Source organism: Emys orbicularis, chromosome 16 (assembly GCF_028017835.1).
Source record: "Emys orbicularis isolate rEmyOrb1 chromosome 16, rEmyOrb1.hap1, whole genome shotgun sequence".
Taxonomy (NCBI): domain Eukaryota; kingdom Metazoa; phylum Chordata; order Testudines; family Emydidae; genus Emys; species Emys orbicularis.
Window position 1 is genome coordinate 18,209,346 of NC_088698.1, and position 18,067 is coordinate 18,227,412.

The 18,067-nt window shown below is 39.9% G+C and overlaps 1 protein-coding gene across 3 annotated transcripts in view; it reads right to left on the reverse strand.

Moving 5' to 3' along the window:
* Positions 1 to 18,067, reverse strand: part of FBRSL1 (fibrosin like 1) — a 525,832-nt gene that overhangs the window by 119,230 nt on the left and 388,535 nt on the right. Inside the window, exons 1-2 of one of the 3 annotated variants that reach the window (XM_065417937.1) lie at positions 15,795 to 15,821; positions 7,089 to 7,142 (exon numbers count right to left, since the gene is read on the reverse strand). The exons of 1 other annotated variant lie outside the window; for it this stretch is intronic. The gene's annotated coding sequence lies outside the window, so the exon portion shown is untranslated. Of the gene's footprint in view, positions 1 to 7,088; positions 7,143 to 15,794; positions 15,822 to 18,067 lie in introns of those variants that run through there. One more of the 3 variants, XM_065417938.1, reaches the window with a different exon arrangement.

The window sequence follows — 18,067 nt, forward strand, 5'->3', positions numbered from 1 at the left end:
GCATCCATGCTGCAAAACATGATATTGCACTAAGCAGATCCTCGCAAAACCAGGCAGCTCTGCTGTGGAGGCCATGGGGAGAGCTAAGAAAAGTCTTATGAGGCTCTCAGGCCTACACTGCGCAGTGGAAGACACATTCACCTGTTTCTGAATTCTCAATTCAATGCTGGCAAATGCAAAGTTTCCAGTTGCAAATGCTCAATTTTTTAAACCAGAAAAATTATAGTCCCCCTGACAATGCTGTTTCTTAATAGCAGTCTCTGAAAATCATGCCCTTTTAAGGCATCTCAAGCTGGGCACCCAAGAGCAAGTCACTTTTGAAAGACCTGGCCGAGGATCCTGTTATAACAGGACATGATTATGAAGGGTGCCTTTTGTGTTATTTTCTATGCTTGGAAAAGACACTCAATCAAGGCTCACTAAGTGTTCTCTCCTACATTCCAAAACATCCACCTGAACTGTACATGCAGCTTGTTTGTGTCTTTGCCTTTCCAAGCTCTTGGGGGCAGGGACTAAGTTATGTTTTTAACACTAATACCTGGCCCTGGCTATATTATAGGACTTGATCACCTATAGATCTCAAACAATTTTGAATACAAAGATAAATTGTGTTATCCCCATTTTACAGATGGGAAGACTGAGGCACAGAGAGCTGAAGTGACTTGCCCTGCATCACATGGCAGGCCGGTGGCACAGCTAACAGAACCCAGGTCTCTTGACTCTCAGGTCCACTGGATAATGCTGCTTGTGTATTTTTACAGATGCACGAAGCTGTGTAGTAGATCTCTGGTTAGTGTTAAGCTAGACAATGTGCTAATTCTGAGATTTTTTAAAATACATTACATTCTGAATCTTGCTAAAAGTAAAAATAATAGAAAATGGAGCTTGTAGCCACATAGAGAGATTTATACTGAAATACCAGAATCTTGAAAATCGGCAGGACATTTCCAGACAAATTTCAAACCAGACCAAAAAGAAAAAGAAAAAGGAAAAAAAAGAATTCAATACAAAAAAAAGCAAAAGAGCTTCTTAATCTGCCATTTAAATCTCTCAATTCTCTTGCATGCTATTTCTAGGAAAGGGTTTTAACTGTGATGAAGGGAGTTGTGAGATACAGAAGCACGATATGCTATGTTTTCATGATTCTTTTCATGTAGCAGAGAGTAAAATCCTTGCCCTTCTCTCTCTCCTTGGGCCATTCATCTTTCCCAGGTAATGTAAAGCCATTCTCACACCGGGTGGCCCTACTCTCCCAGGATCTTAATGTTTAATTGTCACAAATCAATTCCAGCCTCTATCCTCACACTGCTATTCCTCCCCTCCCCCCGTCCCTCCTTCTTTAAACTGATCGTAGCCTGGGATCCTTTCATGTTGCTCAATTCATCTTCGGACACACTGCCAAGATAACAAAGAGGTGGAAACACGCACTGCTTGTTGCAACCACTATGATGAGTCGACACCTTGCCAGAAGGCTGGTCTAAAAATTGTAATTGTGTATGTGTGCGTTCATGCCTCCTATTTTATTTTATATTTTTGTTCAGCTGGAATTAATCAAGAATGATAAACACTGTTTGTCTCCCGGAAGCAGCAATGGGGGAGATGAAATATGCCTCTTAAGCTTATCAGCTTCAGGGCCACTGACGAGAAAGCTAGCTTCTAAGCCCTGGGATAATGGGCGTCCTTTCAGGAAGGTATCAGAGGTCTCAGGAGGGGAGACAACACAATGGTGTGACCTTCAGCTAATAAAGCCAACCCTAGAGTCCAAAGAAGCTTGGGGAATATTGACAAAAGTTCATATTTACAACAGCCTGGATTCCTTCTAGACATCATTACCAATTTAGACAGCCAGAGCCAACACACACACACACAAAGCCCATCTCTTTTCCTCTCTCCCTTTCTCCCCCATGCTAACTGCAAAAATGAGTTGGAGCATGGCAATTCTTCGCTAACAAGGCACTGAAACCACAACCCTCCCTCTCCCCCATCAACATCTTTTATAATGGAGTTATTTTTTTGACACAAAATAGAATAAAAGTTTGCTTTCCACCACACTACATGGTATTGTCCTCTACATAAGAGGGGGAAAGAGGGCCCCTGTAATGGATTCTCAGTGCACCATCGTATCAGCATGTCTGCTGATATGTTTATAATGATCTAAAGAAAAGACAGCCAACTTATTTTAAAACAAGAACAATTTTTTTAAAAATGGGCTCTAGCAATAAATGCAATCACCGTTAGAATTAAGAAGCCAAAGCTCTTGGGGGCAGGGACTGACTTTTTGTTCTGTATTTGAACAGTGCCTAGCACAGTCGGATCCAGATTCATGACTGGGTCTCCTTAGTGCTACTGCAATTCAAATAACTAATATTAATAATAATACAGACCTTGTCCACGCTGAAGATGTAACTGTGCTAGCCTGGCTGTTTCTGGCATCTCTCTAAAATTTCACAACAGCACGAGGGATTTCGATTCTGTCCCACCACCGTGAAAAACATGTTACCCTAACTGTTCTATAGATACTCTCTACTCCCCTAAGAATCAGGTAGCCTGCCAAAGTTTTATCTTTGATCTCATAATTATCATAGAAGCTGTGACCAAGTCCATTCACCTGCAAATCCAGAACCTTATTCCCTTGATAAAGGATCTACCAGACATTAAAACCAATATAAAATTAATCTTAGCCATTTTTTAATTTCAGCATATCACCAGTAAAAGAGAGAGAAAATAAAAGCCACTTAAACTTCTTTCCAAATATTTTTCTACCACAAAGGTGACTCTGTATCTCTGGTGGTCTCATTAACAGCTTCAATATGTAACAGGAGACATCACTACACAAGTGTCTGGAAGATGGAAGAAGAAAACTCATGACAGCTCCACAGAGCTAATAAAATGGCTCATTTATATTTCTTTCCTTCCCAGATGAGATCTATTTAATTAACATCTACACAAATAACACTTCTTCTCTGTTTACTATGGACTGGACAGCTCACAAATAGTCTTCCAAATCCCTCTAGTCATTGCATAGTAACCCCTGTATAGTCTCCTTAGCCATTCAATAGACACTTGTTCTCAAGAGAGTTCAGGAGATAGAGCTGGGCTGTATTAAAAGTGGCCCAATTATACATTTATGCTGTGTTTATTGTTGTCCCACAAACAAGGTGACTGGTTGTATGAAGACTCTAATAGAAGATGGCATACGTGGGCGCTAGAGAGCTCAGGGGATCGATAATTGGAGAAAAAGCTTCCGTTTAAGGTCACTGTTTCAAATCTGGCCTGGTTCTATACTGGTGTCGCATAAATCTAGTTCCCAGCAGATAGTTATCCATATCCCCAGTGTAGAAGTGCTGGCAATGCAGTAGTTGCACTGGCACCTGAAACAATGACCAGCTGCCCTCCATCCTCACTCTCAACATTTGCTCCAGAATTATTTGTACTGGTGACAAACAGAGGAGAGGTGACAAAATCCACGATAATACTAATTTAGGAGGAGCCGCACATACCAGTGAGGATGGAGAAGTAATACTAAGAAAGCTAGCAAGTCAAACATCAGCAGAAAAATAAAATCATATTCATCTTGGTAAAATGCAAGTTTAAACAGCTGGGAAAAAATAATCCAAAGCCATGATATTCAATGTGAAGAAGAAACTTGGAAGAGTGAGATGTATTAGGTTGTGGAATAGTCTCCTGTGTGAAGCAGGGAGTATTTCCTTGGGACGATTAGAACTGGACTGGAGAAGGCACTAGATGATATGTTATAGCAGACAACCCTGCATTAGTAGGGAGATAAACTGAATGGCCTTTGAGGTCTTTTAAATTATTAACTTCTATGACTGAAAGGAGATGTTGCAGCATCTGGTATAAAGGATTCAGACCCCACTCCACACACTTGTCAATGTCACCTCATTATACATTGCTGCAAATATGAGGTCTTTCTTCTTTTTATACCGCTCCTATTACTGAGGCACTACGCCATATTCCTCCCTCTCCCCAGGTTTTAGAACCAAATTGTTTATTTTATTTATTTTTAGGGCTTGCTGTCATGGGTGGGACAATGGTGGAAAGGATGAAATGCTGCCAGAGCAAGTGCTATCACCACTGTGAAGACAATGTAGACCTGGCCTTTGGATATCACAAGGATACTGTTCTGCCAGTGCTCTGCAAGCAGTGTATATAGACCTACATCTTTGTTAGGATACGGACAGCCAGCATGTGCACATGGTTTATTTCAGCACTAAACGAGAGTCCCATGCTACCCAGGAAATACACCTCCCAAATAGTGTGGCACAATTACAAAATGCAGCAATATCTATGTCATCTTTGAGACAAGAAAGGAAATAGTTTAGGATTCAGGGATTGTTAAGAATAATGGATTTAATATCGGCCAAGACCAAGCTTGGAATCCAGAGGCAACTGTTTCCCTCAGAGTTTCTCCTGATTGACTGCTAGGCATTTTACTAAAGTTTTCTCTTGTGCAACTGCCTGACTAAAATACAGCACACCCTTACCATAAAGCCCTTTGTTACAACATCTTTGCTATAAAGCTGTAAAACCTTGGCTCCCAAGTACATTAAATCCTTATAAACCTGCCTTCATTTTAACCGTGCAATATTTCAACACACAAAGCGTTTCTTCTGAAAGATAGCACTTTAATGAGGAGAGGGGTAAAATATATAAACCAAACCTCATTATAGCCTAATTTCTGGGAGATAAGCAAGCTGTTATAAAACGAAGCCATGGCAATCGCATTTCATACGTCTTGACGGTTTAACTCTCTTAAAGAGCCCTGGCCACATTGAGGATGAGGTTTTTGTTTTTTTTTAAATGTATTGGGCCACAACCAGAATTTCAGCTCTGCTGTCAGCTACATACTATGTGTTTTGTATACGGTCACAAATTGTGATGTCAAACACTACTGCAGCTTAACAAAATGACCTGTCCACTGGAAGTTAGGAGGCTGATTACAAGTTATTATAGACACACATACCCTTAAGCCTTGTCCACATGCGGCTTTAACTATGCTGGTACAGTTAAAGTGGCAAACCCCTCCCTAGTATATACACAATTATATCAGTATAAAAGGTCAGTGAAGTAAAATAAACTTTGTCAAGTATAAAGTGCCCTTATACCAGTATAACTGTGTCTATGCTAGGGCTTTTACTGGCATAACTATATTGGTTAAAACTAACCCCCTCAAATCACACACTTTGTTGACAATACTTATACCAGTAACATTTTTAAAGTTTTAGGCCTTAGACTATGAGCTTCTCCAGCCAGAGACTGTCTCTTCTAGAATGTCTGGATCGTGCCTAGCACATGGATTCTCAATGTGAGGCTCATAAACAGGTGTTAAGGAATATGACCATCCTGCCCTTTTCTTATTGCTAAGTGGAAGGAGATGGAGGAGGGAGTGCCAATGTGAGAAAGGTTGAACATACTGCGAGTGCTACCACAGACCAATACATAATAATAAATATCTAGGCATTTTAATATTAGACAGCTGTGCTAATTATATACACACCCCTCTATCTTGATAACCAACAAGAATGGTGAAAAGACAGAAAAAAAGTCTACGACCTTTTAAAAATGAGTTTCTGGCATATTAGGATGGTTATAAAAATGTTTACTGAATGTGGAAGGTGTTTTTTTTTTAATAGGAAAATTCAATTATTTTCCATAAAACATCAAAAAGAAAAAAACGAGTGAGCAAGCAAACATAATAGGACAAAATCTTCTTTCAGAGAATGAGCTATTTGCCTACCACAAAGAACACCCTGAACTAGAATGGTTTAGAGGACTCCAACCTTTTGCAGTCTTAATTTAATCAAGAAACCATCATTGATTATAATTCTTCTAGCCCAGCCTGCTGGCTCTCACGGCTGAAAAGAAAGCTTAGCGATGATTAGGTATTTACTACAATCGATAAAGAAAATAGTGAAAGATTAGTGTAAAGGTAACTGGAGAGGAGAATGGCTTAAAAAAAAAAAAATACACACAGCCAGGAAAGGCACTTCATTCCGTCTTTGATTTGCAAAGTCCATTTATCATCAGAAAATGGGAACGTTAGTTGAGGCACAGTCAGAAAATTAAATAAAACAAACAATGAAACCCATGAGGTTCTTTTGTTCCTGGATGTTCTGTTTTGGACAGTAATGTAGGAGGATCAGAATTTCAGCAAAGGATAGTCTTGGTTGCTATCACATGATCTGGGTCAACAGCAGGGTGAAACCCTGCCACTGTTACTATAACCAGGTTAAGATAATTATTTCCCCTTATCTCCTTGCTATAGCTCATAATAAATGAAATTCTGGACTGAAGGGAACATATTTTTCCGGACTGATCATTAATACAGGTTTCAGCACTAAATACACAGCTCTCTCTACAGTAACAGACAAGTTTTTGCTATTGCAGTTTTTAGAGAAGACCTCCTAGGGGGACATAAGACCCCCAATGCTCTGTTGAGCTACAGAATTAGAAGCAATAACCTGACTTTGAATCCAGTCCCCATATACTTTCCCATCTTCAAATTTTACTGACAAGATTATCTCTTCAAAGCCTACAGTGAAGGAACAAGAGATTTTTTCCCCTTTAAGTCACACAAGACTTATCCAGCTCATAATGACATTGCCACAGGAAAAGACTGTGGGCTGGACAAGTTTGAATCAGTCTGTCAGTGAAACTGACAAAAAAAAAATCACAGAAAGCCTAGTGTTAAAGTACACTAGCATGTGTCTTCTATTAACTCAACGTTTCCGTTTACTTTCATAAATTTTCCCCCTTAACCATACAATTAAATTGGTAAAAACTATTATTGGGTGCAGACACCACTTCATTTTACAGCGTTCCATTTTCGTTTGTTAATGATGGAGAAATTGGGGTTTTGGAAGGCTGACCTGGGGCACGTGACAAGCCTGTAACAAGGCCCTGAGCTAACAAGTTAGCCTTTAGCTGCCATGGAACTGTCAACAGAGCACTGGCTTGGAGACAGACAGAAAGAAAGAGCAAAAGACAGAGAAAAAGACCAATTCAGCTGAGAGAAACCAAGCTAAATCAGTCCCAAGTGCCCATGTTGGAGAGACTTGATCTCATACCTTGCTTGTTATCAAGCCACTCCTGATACGAGGCAGCTCCAGTTCCGTTGAAGTCTACAGACAAAACAAAAAGTTTCATTCATATCAAACACAAATAGTAGAAACCTTGTTTAAATGGCAACCTTCCTGGAGCAGTATCTGTGCATGGCCCTAGTGGTTTAAATAGGCAGTGCCGTTTTGGATCAACCCAGGGTGGCGAGTTTCTTTGTCCTTAGGAGTAAGTGCATGGCACTGTTCCTCCAACTCTGCCCATCTGGTTCCATGCTGGTGAGGGGCTAGGGGATGGAAATACTGAAGCAGAGAAGAGGGGTAGGGAAATGCCATACTGGGTAGGTTCCCCAACCAAAGGAACGCTGGCATACAAAATTTGTACAGAGTGTCCCTTTAAGGCCCACAAACATAATAAATCAGTGGTTCTCAAACAGTGGTCTGGAGAACACTTGCTTGTAGTTCGTGGAAAGCTGGCTGGTCCCAGGGTGCTGGCTCTCCTTTTGGTTTCTAGCCACTGTGTCACATTAAAGAAACTAAAAATACATTACCATATTTTCCTAACATTACTTTTCCCCATAAGCAATTGCTGTAGTTGCCAAAGACGTTATTTGATCATCAGTGGGAGGGGAGATGGTCCATGAGACACTTACTCTATTAAGAGCTGCCTCACACAATGAAAAAAAATGGTGGAATCTCTGTTATTAACTGTAGTAACAACCAATCTTTAAAATAATCATTGTTAGCAAGGTTCTAAAGGCGCTCCCATATCAGCATGCAAAGTGACAGAACCCCCGTATACATGGGGATTTTGACTATATTTAATAACATGGTTTAAACTCCTTTATAGCAGAACCAGGTTCCAACATGGCTTGGACATAGTGTGAACAGATTCAAGTAGGGTTAAAAAACCCAAACTAAACAATGTTCCTATATGTTTTTCCACCTGGACATAAAATTGTTTGGCATTCACGCCAGCAATCTAAACCATATTATAATCCAATTCAGCCACAATATAGTTTGGATAGTCCTTAAAGCAAGGTTGTAAAACCCACCCAAAAAACCTGTGTAAATCAAGGCTTTTTTGAGGCCTGTATGCACTGGACACCTAGTTACTAAATACAGGTAGTAACAAGGTTGAGTCCAGACATGGTGCACAGCAGGATTCCTCACAGTGTGAATGTTCCATGTTTAAACCTTGCTCATGAGCAGGACTATAACATGATTATCAGGCTGTAGCTGGGATTTAACTCAGCTCTGCTGTGCAAATGGGGCCATCTAAGCATGTCAATTGTCTCAACCTGGTTACACTTAATGTGGCTCTAGCTGCATTGGTGACAGGACCTCCACTAGCATAGTTTTAACTGTAGTTATTAAATGATTGCATACATAGGATTTGACGTTAACACCCCATTCATCCCTACTATTTCAGTCTAGTTGTCAGTAGATACACAAGACAGCAGTGGGCAAATCTGTTTACGAAGACAACCTTCACCGTGCAGAAGGAATAGGAGGGCTGCTCTCCTAGACAATGATTCCCAAACATCAATTACATTTCTGTCCCTACAAAATTTGAACAGCTCCTTAAAAACATAACACTCTGCTATTCCTTGTGTGTATTGCAAATGCAATTCCACAAAAGCTGGCCTTGTATCTTTGCTTAGCAAACAGCTGGCAATGGCTCCTGGCGCACACACAGAGATTCAGACTGGATTTATAAGGTTTCACATTCAGCAATACTATTTAATGAACAAAAAGGAAAAATTTAAAGTTGCCCCAATGTTTATGTTGTGTAAATCTGAGATAATAGATCTTCTCCCTAATCCTAATGAGGTCTTCCCATTAAAATCTTTATTAGCTTCTAGCTCAACATATTGCCAAAAGGCTCGTCACAGTTTCCCTATCGCTCAGTACCAAGATCTGCTTTAACTTTTACAAATAGCTCTGAGATATTTCCCAGCTTATCAGCATTGCCAAGCAGGCTGTCTTATCATTACTATTGCAGATAAAATAAATGAGCTCGGGATGATATGAATAATGGCATTTTCTGTAGGCTGGTTTCCCATTACATTTTCAACAGATTGTAGATTTAAACTTGAGCACACAAAAAAAGGAGAGGGAGAGGATTTATTTTAAAATTTACCTTTGTTGCCTTAGTGTCTAGCATGTATTTTTAAGCTCACATGAAAAGAGCAGGCAATTAATTTTGAAAGGGACTAGAAAAGCCTCAATTCTCCTTCTCTGAAAATCCCCAAATGCACAATTACTTCTGGGACGTTTCTTCAGCTGCATTTGGTGGATAGTGGCAAGGACAACACTGCACACTGCCTAATGAAGCCATCTTCATTAGTATCTTCCTTTCTCTAGCTGCTACGTGTATCAATCGGACTGGGAATTGAAATCACGAAAAGCAACAGAATTGTATCTGAATAAAAAGACTGGGCGACAGAGGTCTCCAAAGCCTTCTTGTGTCTGATTAGACTGTGCACATGTGGCATATTAATAGTACAGGGAGAGTTTAACACATCAAAAACTAGGGCAATAAAGAGACCAGAAAGCTGAAAGACCAATACATCTCTCAGTTTTCATGCCAACAAGCAGGGAGGTCATATTCTGATAACCACTTTTCGTCTGGAAATCACTACAGGGTTAAATGCTTTCCCGTTCCCCAAATTTCTAGCCCTGTCACAGCATCAAGGTTATCTATTATTGGCAGTGACAGGTGAAAATTAATCTCCTAATTATTTCTTGCTGCATAATCTGCACTGAAGAAGTAACATAAAGGGATTACAGTGCACCATCTATGGAAGGCTTTTCTAGGGAACCAATCATATAGTGGGATAGGAGGCAGGTGTTAAAGAGGTATTTGTGAAGGATTTCCAACTATTCCGCAGACAAACTACATTACAGCTTTATTACCTAGAGCTTTGGAGTGAGGATCCACTTGTAGGTGACTTAATGGCACAGTCTTTATTCTGTTGTTGATTACTTAAGGAAGAATAATGATTTGTACATAACGTGTCTTCTGGGCAGGAGGGCGTTGTGTATCAAGTGCTAGAAAACTATAACTAGTCACTGCAGGAGTGTAGTCCAAGTAGAGATTTAATTTTCCCCACAGAAGCACTATGAAATTACCAGCCTTTGGCTGCAAATAACCATCCTTTTCTCCCACACCACTTAATACAAGATAAAAATTCTTGTAGCTACTTGGAACTACAATCTAAGTCAATGATGAGATGAGGCTGGTAAAGGTTTGCCAGCCACATTTTCAATAATGCATAAATGATCCTTTGTAACACGCTTTACACAAAAACACAAACTAAACTGTGTGCTTTTAAATGTAAACATTTTTAAAAAAATCTTCACTTTACAAGCTAGACAGGAACATCTTTGACGTCAATGTAAAAATCTCAGTTGTCTTGAAATGATGGAGTTACAGTAAACTCCATCACTTCAACTCACTTTGTGTATGCACAAAAGCAGGTTTTATTTTTAAAAAGACCAAATGTTGTATTAAGCTTTAGCCTTTTCAAAGCAGCCTTAAAAGCAGAACAGGGTGGTTTTTTTAGCTTACTTTCTTTCTATTGCAATTTATGCCCTAATAAAAATACTCATATTTAAATAAGGAAACAAACAAACAGCACATTTTTACAACCATCAAGAAACACTATAATGTAATCTTTTGACTTCTCCACGTTGGTGACACATGACTGTGGTTCTGATTACCATTCCTAAGCATTGTTGTCTTGTCAAGTTCCTTCTCCAAGATTTCGAACCTCTCTGATGGTGGTGGTGTACTTCTTGACCTTTGCTACAGGCTTCAGACACTGCAGTAAGTCCTTCGTGTAACCTCTCAATGTTGAAGCCTGGCACTAATTTGCATCTTTTCAGAAAAACCAAATCCTGTCCCAGCTTTGAAAAGAATGTATTGATACAACAAGCATAACCGCACTAATTTAAGTTTGAATCACCTAACTTAGGACATGATAGGTAGATCTGAACAGATTGTTGGCACTTTAAAGAAACACAAAATAAAACTATCATAGTATAGTAAAGTTATCAGCTCCTTGAAACTGGGAGCCATGCCTGAATGAAATATTGTACTGTACTTTAATAACCACAAGGTGGCATACAAAATATGAAAAAACATTATCAATAAAGTGTTGTAAGGAGGGTCTGGACTTGAAATAAGGCAACTGCGACTTTATTTCTAGTAAAAATTGTTTAACTACACAAATCACATAATGACCAAAATCACCACTAGGGGTCACTATACTGCCTTCACTGCTTAGAATTAGCAAGGTAACATTGGTGGTTGTTTTTGAAATAAAAATAACACTTTAATGTGTTTTTATCTGCAGGAAAAATACCTGATACTTTTTTTAAAAAACAAGCTATTTAAAAACCTATTGGAATTGCCAGTATGAGTAGAGATGTTAAATTAGCACTCAAATGAAAGGACTTCCCCATTAGCTATAGAGTTCTTCTGATTCTTCATTCTGTTGATCTGCAGATTTAAAAAACTTTAAATCCACATGTAATAGCATATATAACATTGTGATAGTCTAGATTTTCAGGTTCCAAGAGTTAAAAGCTCTATTTAGAATCTGAATATAAACATCTTGAACTGGTGAGAATGGGGAACGGTAGAAATGAATAATTTCCCTATTAAAACAATTGGCAGTGAAACTTTAAAAATATTTAATTATTTTAACAATTATTTTATTCCATGGGTGAAATTCAAGTCTTTGGAGGTCCTGACTACTAGGACTCTGAAAACACACACCCAGCTAACTAGGCATATTAAATCAAACAAGATTATGCATACATATTTTTGATTTAAAGATGTATTAAAATTTTGTCCCTATATGGGTAAAACCATTTGAGTTTACATTACTAAGGTTAGAGATTATCTTTTCATTCAGATCAATCTAACACACACAAACAGAAATAACTTAATGAGGGCTGTGATAGAAGCAGAACCTTTTAATGTTTAATCTTTGGCATTAAATATGTCACACAAAATTAATGACTGCTGTTTCATATTTTTTGAAAGTTTTAATTTCTTAGTAAGTTACCAAACCTCTGTAAATGTAATTACTAAAAAGAGAGATACCCCCCAAAAAATCACAAAGTAATATGCCAATTTTACTATCTCTGCCAATTTTTTACAGTATTGTGTCCTGTTTACAGAAGTCTGAAGTGTAAATTATTATGCACAGGCATTTCAGGAATATGCTCCATAGCAACTTCATTATGTGATGTACAATTTCTCCCAAGGGATACTATGTAATGGCAATTTCTCCTTCCTCTCCCTAAGGATTATATTTCTCATTACATCTCCTGGTAATTGATCAGCCTAGGAAACAATTTCTGGTAAATCCATACGTTTCCCTGCCTGTTTCACTGTTTCCATCCCATACTCAGCATCACAAAAGATCGCAAGAAACAATAAAATATTCTTCTATTTGTGATACCAAACTGTTTTCCCTAATTTACCAGTAATATCTGTTGACCAATGCTATTTGGTGAGAGAGAACACATTCTGGTAAATAGCATGTCAGACTGACTTCAAGTCATTTTGTAATTTCACACAGTCATTGAAGTTAACCAGGATGTGTATTCTATTCTGATTATACAAATAATTTAACTTTGAAAGAATCTTCTGTGATTACTTAAAATCTGTGTGAGAGAGTGTGACCAATTTCTGCCTCATATCCAGATTGGAGTCTGGTTATATGGGGTCATTCAATGCGAGGATGCTGAAAAGCAAGCCTATTTAAGGTATAAAATGAAGTATACACCTATGCTTTCACAATGTATTATACAGCAAAGGTTAGCTCACTAAGGAATTTATTCCTTCAAGTGTAATTTTTGTCAACATATACTCCACTAAATCTCCTGCAGTTCTTTTGGTTAGGAAATAATCTAATATTTCCATTCTTTACCAAAGTTCAGTACTTCACCTCATATTCAACCTATGTACAAATTCAAGGTCAGCAAATACCAATTCATATTAAATACCTATAGGTTAGCAACAGACATCTAAAGTATACACTGACACCTTTCCTACATTAGGGTACTGGACTTATTTGTCTTGCCGCTATTATGTTGGGCAAACATGTACTACCAGTTCTAATGGATTGTCTCTCTTTATGAAACGCCAGCTGATAGAATAACATGGGAATATATTTTGCTCATTTCATACACTGCTGTTCATTTACAAAAATAGACTCAGCGTCCCTTGCAAAAATAAGTCTTACAATTTCACTCAATGTAATCCACCTTTAAAATAACATTTTTCAGATATAATGGGGTAGCTGTTTTAGAGAACCGATGTTAATGAAGGACATTCTTCAAAAGAACATGAAAAAGTATATCATTTATAAGAAGTTAATGCTGTGTGTTGAAATCAAGCTTCCCTTCCTTGCAAGTCTGCATGTGGGGAAAATCGGATTTATACATATACATAAACCACTGAAGTAAACTCTGATCAGGGATGACCAGAGATTTAACTCCTTAGGAATAAGAACAGGAAGGTTCTGTTTCCATGTAATACCTTAACAGTCTTTTCCAGTTGAGCTAGACTTACTTTCAGGGGTGGATAATGAAGCAAATAAATCCAGCAGGTATTGTGGAGGGTAGACCAGCTGAGGAGTCTTGTGTTAGACAATCTCCAGGACCCAAAGCAATCATTAAGAACAGTAAGTAACTTAGATATCTAGACATATTTGTTCTACACAATGAAGTCAAAAGGATCTCTGATACTATAATCTTTCAGGAAATAAGGACATGTATAGAGGATAGTTATTTATCAGCCTGATGATATACATACACAACTCTTCTGTAAGATTTTGCCATTAGTTCAGAGTTTAAAAATGAATTCAAATACCCCCTTTTTTCCAAATTCCTTTTTCAAGACTGGTAATCATTGATTACCCACTGATTTCATCCCTAAAAAATTGATAATTTTTAAAGATTCAATCCTGAATTTTTAATTGGATTAAATATTTCTTTCCTATTAAGTAGATGGTGGGGAAAAGTAGACACACTGACAATAACATCCATCCAAGCAGTCAACTCAAACCCTGTATTTCAATTTTGCCAACACAATTCATTAGGCTTTGGAATGCTGTTGGGGTGTTTGTTCAGCCAAATGACACCATGTTAAAATGGACAGATTCTTAAAGACCATTTTTAACTTCTTATCCTTTGTGACGAAGGAATTTTAACTGCACTGAATGAGTTAACTATCGGCTACTTTATACAGTTAAAATTTCTAACAGAGGTTTAACTTTATTTTTGTTATAATTAATTAACAGTATTCTTGGACAAATATATCTGCTACATAGTATTCTGGGACAAGGACAAAACTGCCAAGAAAATACCCAAAAGAGAGAAGCTGTGGATATTGTACTGAAGCGTTCTACGTATGTATGAACAGATTTGGTTTGGGTGGGTGGAATAAATAGGAGGTCATTTTGAGATCTTGTTACTACTTTCATTCCTTCCTTACTTGTATATGAGGGCATTTATATGACACTTTAATAGGTTCAGTTTCCCTGGTTAGTTATGCTTGGAATTGTTGATTCTAAGAAGTTTCTCAGTCATTATGCACGCCTTCCTTTGAGATGTTGAAGATCCCTTGTAAATTACAAGAAGGTGTGTGCCTTGGGGCTCTGCTAATATTACTTTATTGCTTGGATTTAATATGGTTCTCTACTTATGAGTTGTTTTAACCATTCCTGTTTTACATGGGCTATGTGTGGAACCCTCAACATTTACCTTCCTTTTTCCCTGTTGTACATCCTTCTGCAGACAGGGAAACTAGGCAATGAAACACATGCACCCCTTTCCTTCTTGTACACAATCACTACATCTGCAACAGAAATCTCCTCCCCTGTCTCTTCTGTGAAGGCAAAGTTTCAAATGTTGTATCATTCCCAGATCCCTGATTCCGGCAGCCCTGGTCTGGAAATACAGCCCTGTGTTTGCTGATGAAGGCAACAATTCACTATTTATTATTTCCCCCCTTCTTAAACTGAGGGGGAATATGTGGTTTGCACAGAAGGAGTGTGCAAAACAGATTGAAAAACAGGCTGCCTATGAAAAAGCGATTCACTTCCCAGCACATCTCAGAAGGCTCTTCCATGCTAAGTCTGGTTTAAACATTAAAAAAAAAAAAATAGCCCTCCATAAATCTGCATTGAGGATTTTTTGTTTTTGCCTGTTTGTTTCAAAGCAGCCGGACGCAGTTTCTCATTATTTGTGCTTTTACAACGGATGCATCTGGAAAATTCACTCAAAGAAAAGAAAAAGAAACCCCATGGAAAACAGTAGGACATAATGAGAAGGACAAAACCTGTGATAAGATTCAGAAAATTAAACAACCTCGTCGATTTCACTGAAAGAGACAAAACAACACACACACACACACACACACACAACCAACCACCATGCACCAGGCGGAAAACAGGGCGATTTCCTTCTCCTGTCTGACCGCAAAGCCACTTAACTCATCATCTCCTGGGGCAAGGGGAAAAATATTTCTAACCCTACTCACCCTCCCAGACAGAGGTGCAAAAACGAAACAATGCATGACGCCTACATGCTCTGAACTGGCCCTAGAGCGAAGACTGGGGTAGGGGCAGTAGGGGTGGGGGGACGGGGACAATGCATCTTCCCCAACCTTCCCCCCCAAAATGTGCTTTTACTTACCCCAGCTGCAACGCTGCCCGAGAGCCGCTACAATACAATCACAAGCACAGTTGGGCAACTTCTGGAAGAAGGGATAATCCACAATGCGAAAAAGGAATAGATGTATGTATATACACATACACACATATGTGTGTGTAAACACACACCCCAGGGGTGTTCGGGCGGGAATCCAGATCAGTCTTAATCCATAGACAAAATGCGCTGATCAGCTCCGGCCGCTGCTACGGGGGGAGGCGAGCCTTGCTCTGTTTGCACAAAGCAGCATAAAAAAAGGGAGATGCCCTAGGATCCCGTCTCCCCCTTCCAGCCCGCACAGCCTCCGCTCTCAGCAGCCGCCGCTTCTTCCCTGTCCTCGCTGCAATCCTGGCCCCGGGAGCGGAGCGTTTCGGGGGCCAAGCAGGGATTCCGTGCGCGGGGGTGCAAGGAAAGGGGGGCAAAGCCGCTTTTTTTTATTTCCTGTCCCGTCGTCGTCCCCCACCCCCCGCAAAAAAAAAACGGAGATTTTTTTTAAACGCAAAGTTTGTGTCCCCCCCCTTCCCCCTCTGTTGGGGGGGTTGTTTGATTTCCCTCCCCCCCACCCCTCGCTTGTATCCAGAAACTCAGCTCAGGAGCCGAAGCGGGCACATGGTCCTGATCCAGACAGCGGCGCTCATTGCAAAACCAGCCCGGTTCCGATCGGCATCAGCAGGCGGCGAAGGAGCGGGGGGGAGAGGAGAGAAGAACCCGGGCCCCCCCCGCATCTAGGGACTCCCCCCGGCTGGAGATTTCTTCCGCTCCTTCTTTCTGGTCGTCAAGTCCTGGGAGCCATTCTTCCCACGCATGGAAGGACCAGGGACCCCGAACGAGCAGGGGCAGCAGCCCCCTGGCGGAGGCGGCGGCGGCGGCGGCGCCCGGGCAGGAAGAACCCGCGCTGGCTGCTCCTCCGGCGAGCGCTGCTTCGGCGACGCCGCTCCGGAGGCAACTGCGAGCGGCTCGGTGGCAGCACTCGCTGTGGTGGCAGCGCAGAGCAGCAAGAGCCAGGCTAGACTAATCCAGGCACGAGACACAGATCTCTCCTTCCCAGCCCTCCTGCGAGGCGGGCTGTGCCCAGAAACCTTCCCCCCACTCGCGGCAGCTTCGTCCTCCCTTTCTCCCCCAGCCCCCTCCCCAGGAGAGCAGAGGGATTTGTCCTCAGCAGAGCGGGAAGGGGAAAGCGTTTGGCAACCTCGATTGTCCAAATGTCACCGGGGGACACTGGATAAATTCGGATCAAGAGGAGGGAGGGGAAATAAAAAATCATAAAAAAAAATAAAAAAAAATCAAGGGGATTTCTAATGACTTATGGTCCCCTTGAAATGAAGGTTCTGTTGATAAATGAATGGTAATCGGTATATTAAATATATAATCATTGCATGATTGATATATTTTAATAAATGGTTACTCAACTGTTAGAGTCTGATAGGCAGGTTGCTTATAACCAACAGCAATGCTTATAACTGCCTGTAACACTATTCATGTCTGCAACATCTATTAATCATTTATTAACCCTTTATTAACCCTTTCTCAGTGGAAAGTGTGACATAACTAACAGCCATTGGGGCATGTAACCCCATTTTGGAAGAGAGTATGTATGAAGGAGTTTCAGATCTCTGAGGTTCAGACCATGGAAGTTATAGGTAACTAGATAGATATTGTACTCAAAAAAAGAGGACAGTCATTATTATATATTATAAAGGGGTGTGTTATAACCCTTTCCCCTACCCTTCACCTGTCCTACTTCATTATAAGATCTTCAGGGCAGGGACATTTACTCCTCCCTGTTTGTACAATGCCTAGCACAATAGGGCCAGATCATGCTTTGTCCCTACCATAATAAACATGATTAATAACTAATAGAGATGTTATCTCCAGTATCTGCCAAATTCTGTCTTGTGTAATTATGTACTGACACCTAAATTCATCCTGCAGTTTCACTCTGTGGATTACACTGGGAGTGCCTTGAGGCAGGAATGGTATCTGTCCAATGCTTTGTAGAGAACACTCTTGGAATACCAGACTATTTTATACTTCTAGCCTAAAACTATTGTTATGCACAGTAAAGGAATAGCTGTGTTCCACCCTAGAACTGGCTGCATTTCAGTGCTGGAGGAAGTGTTCTTTACATATAATGTGAATAGTGGAGTGCTCTGAGAGCCTTCTGGTTCAAATGTAGTAACTATATGTAAATTACTGGTATACTATTACATCATTAGGTGTGAGCATTTTATAATTATTAGTATATTATATTTCTGTGT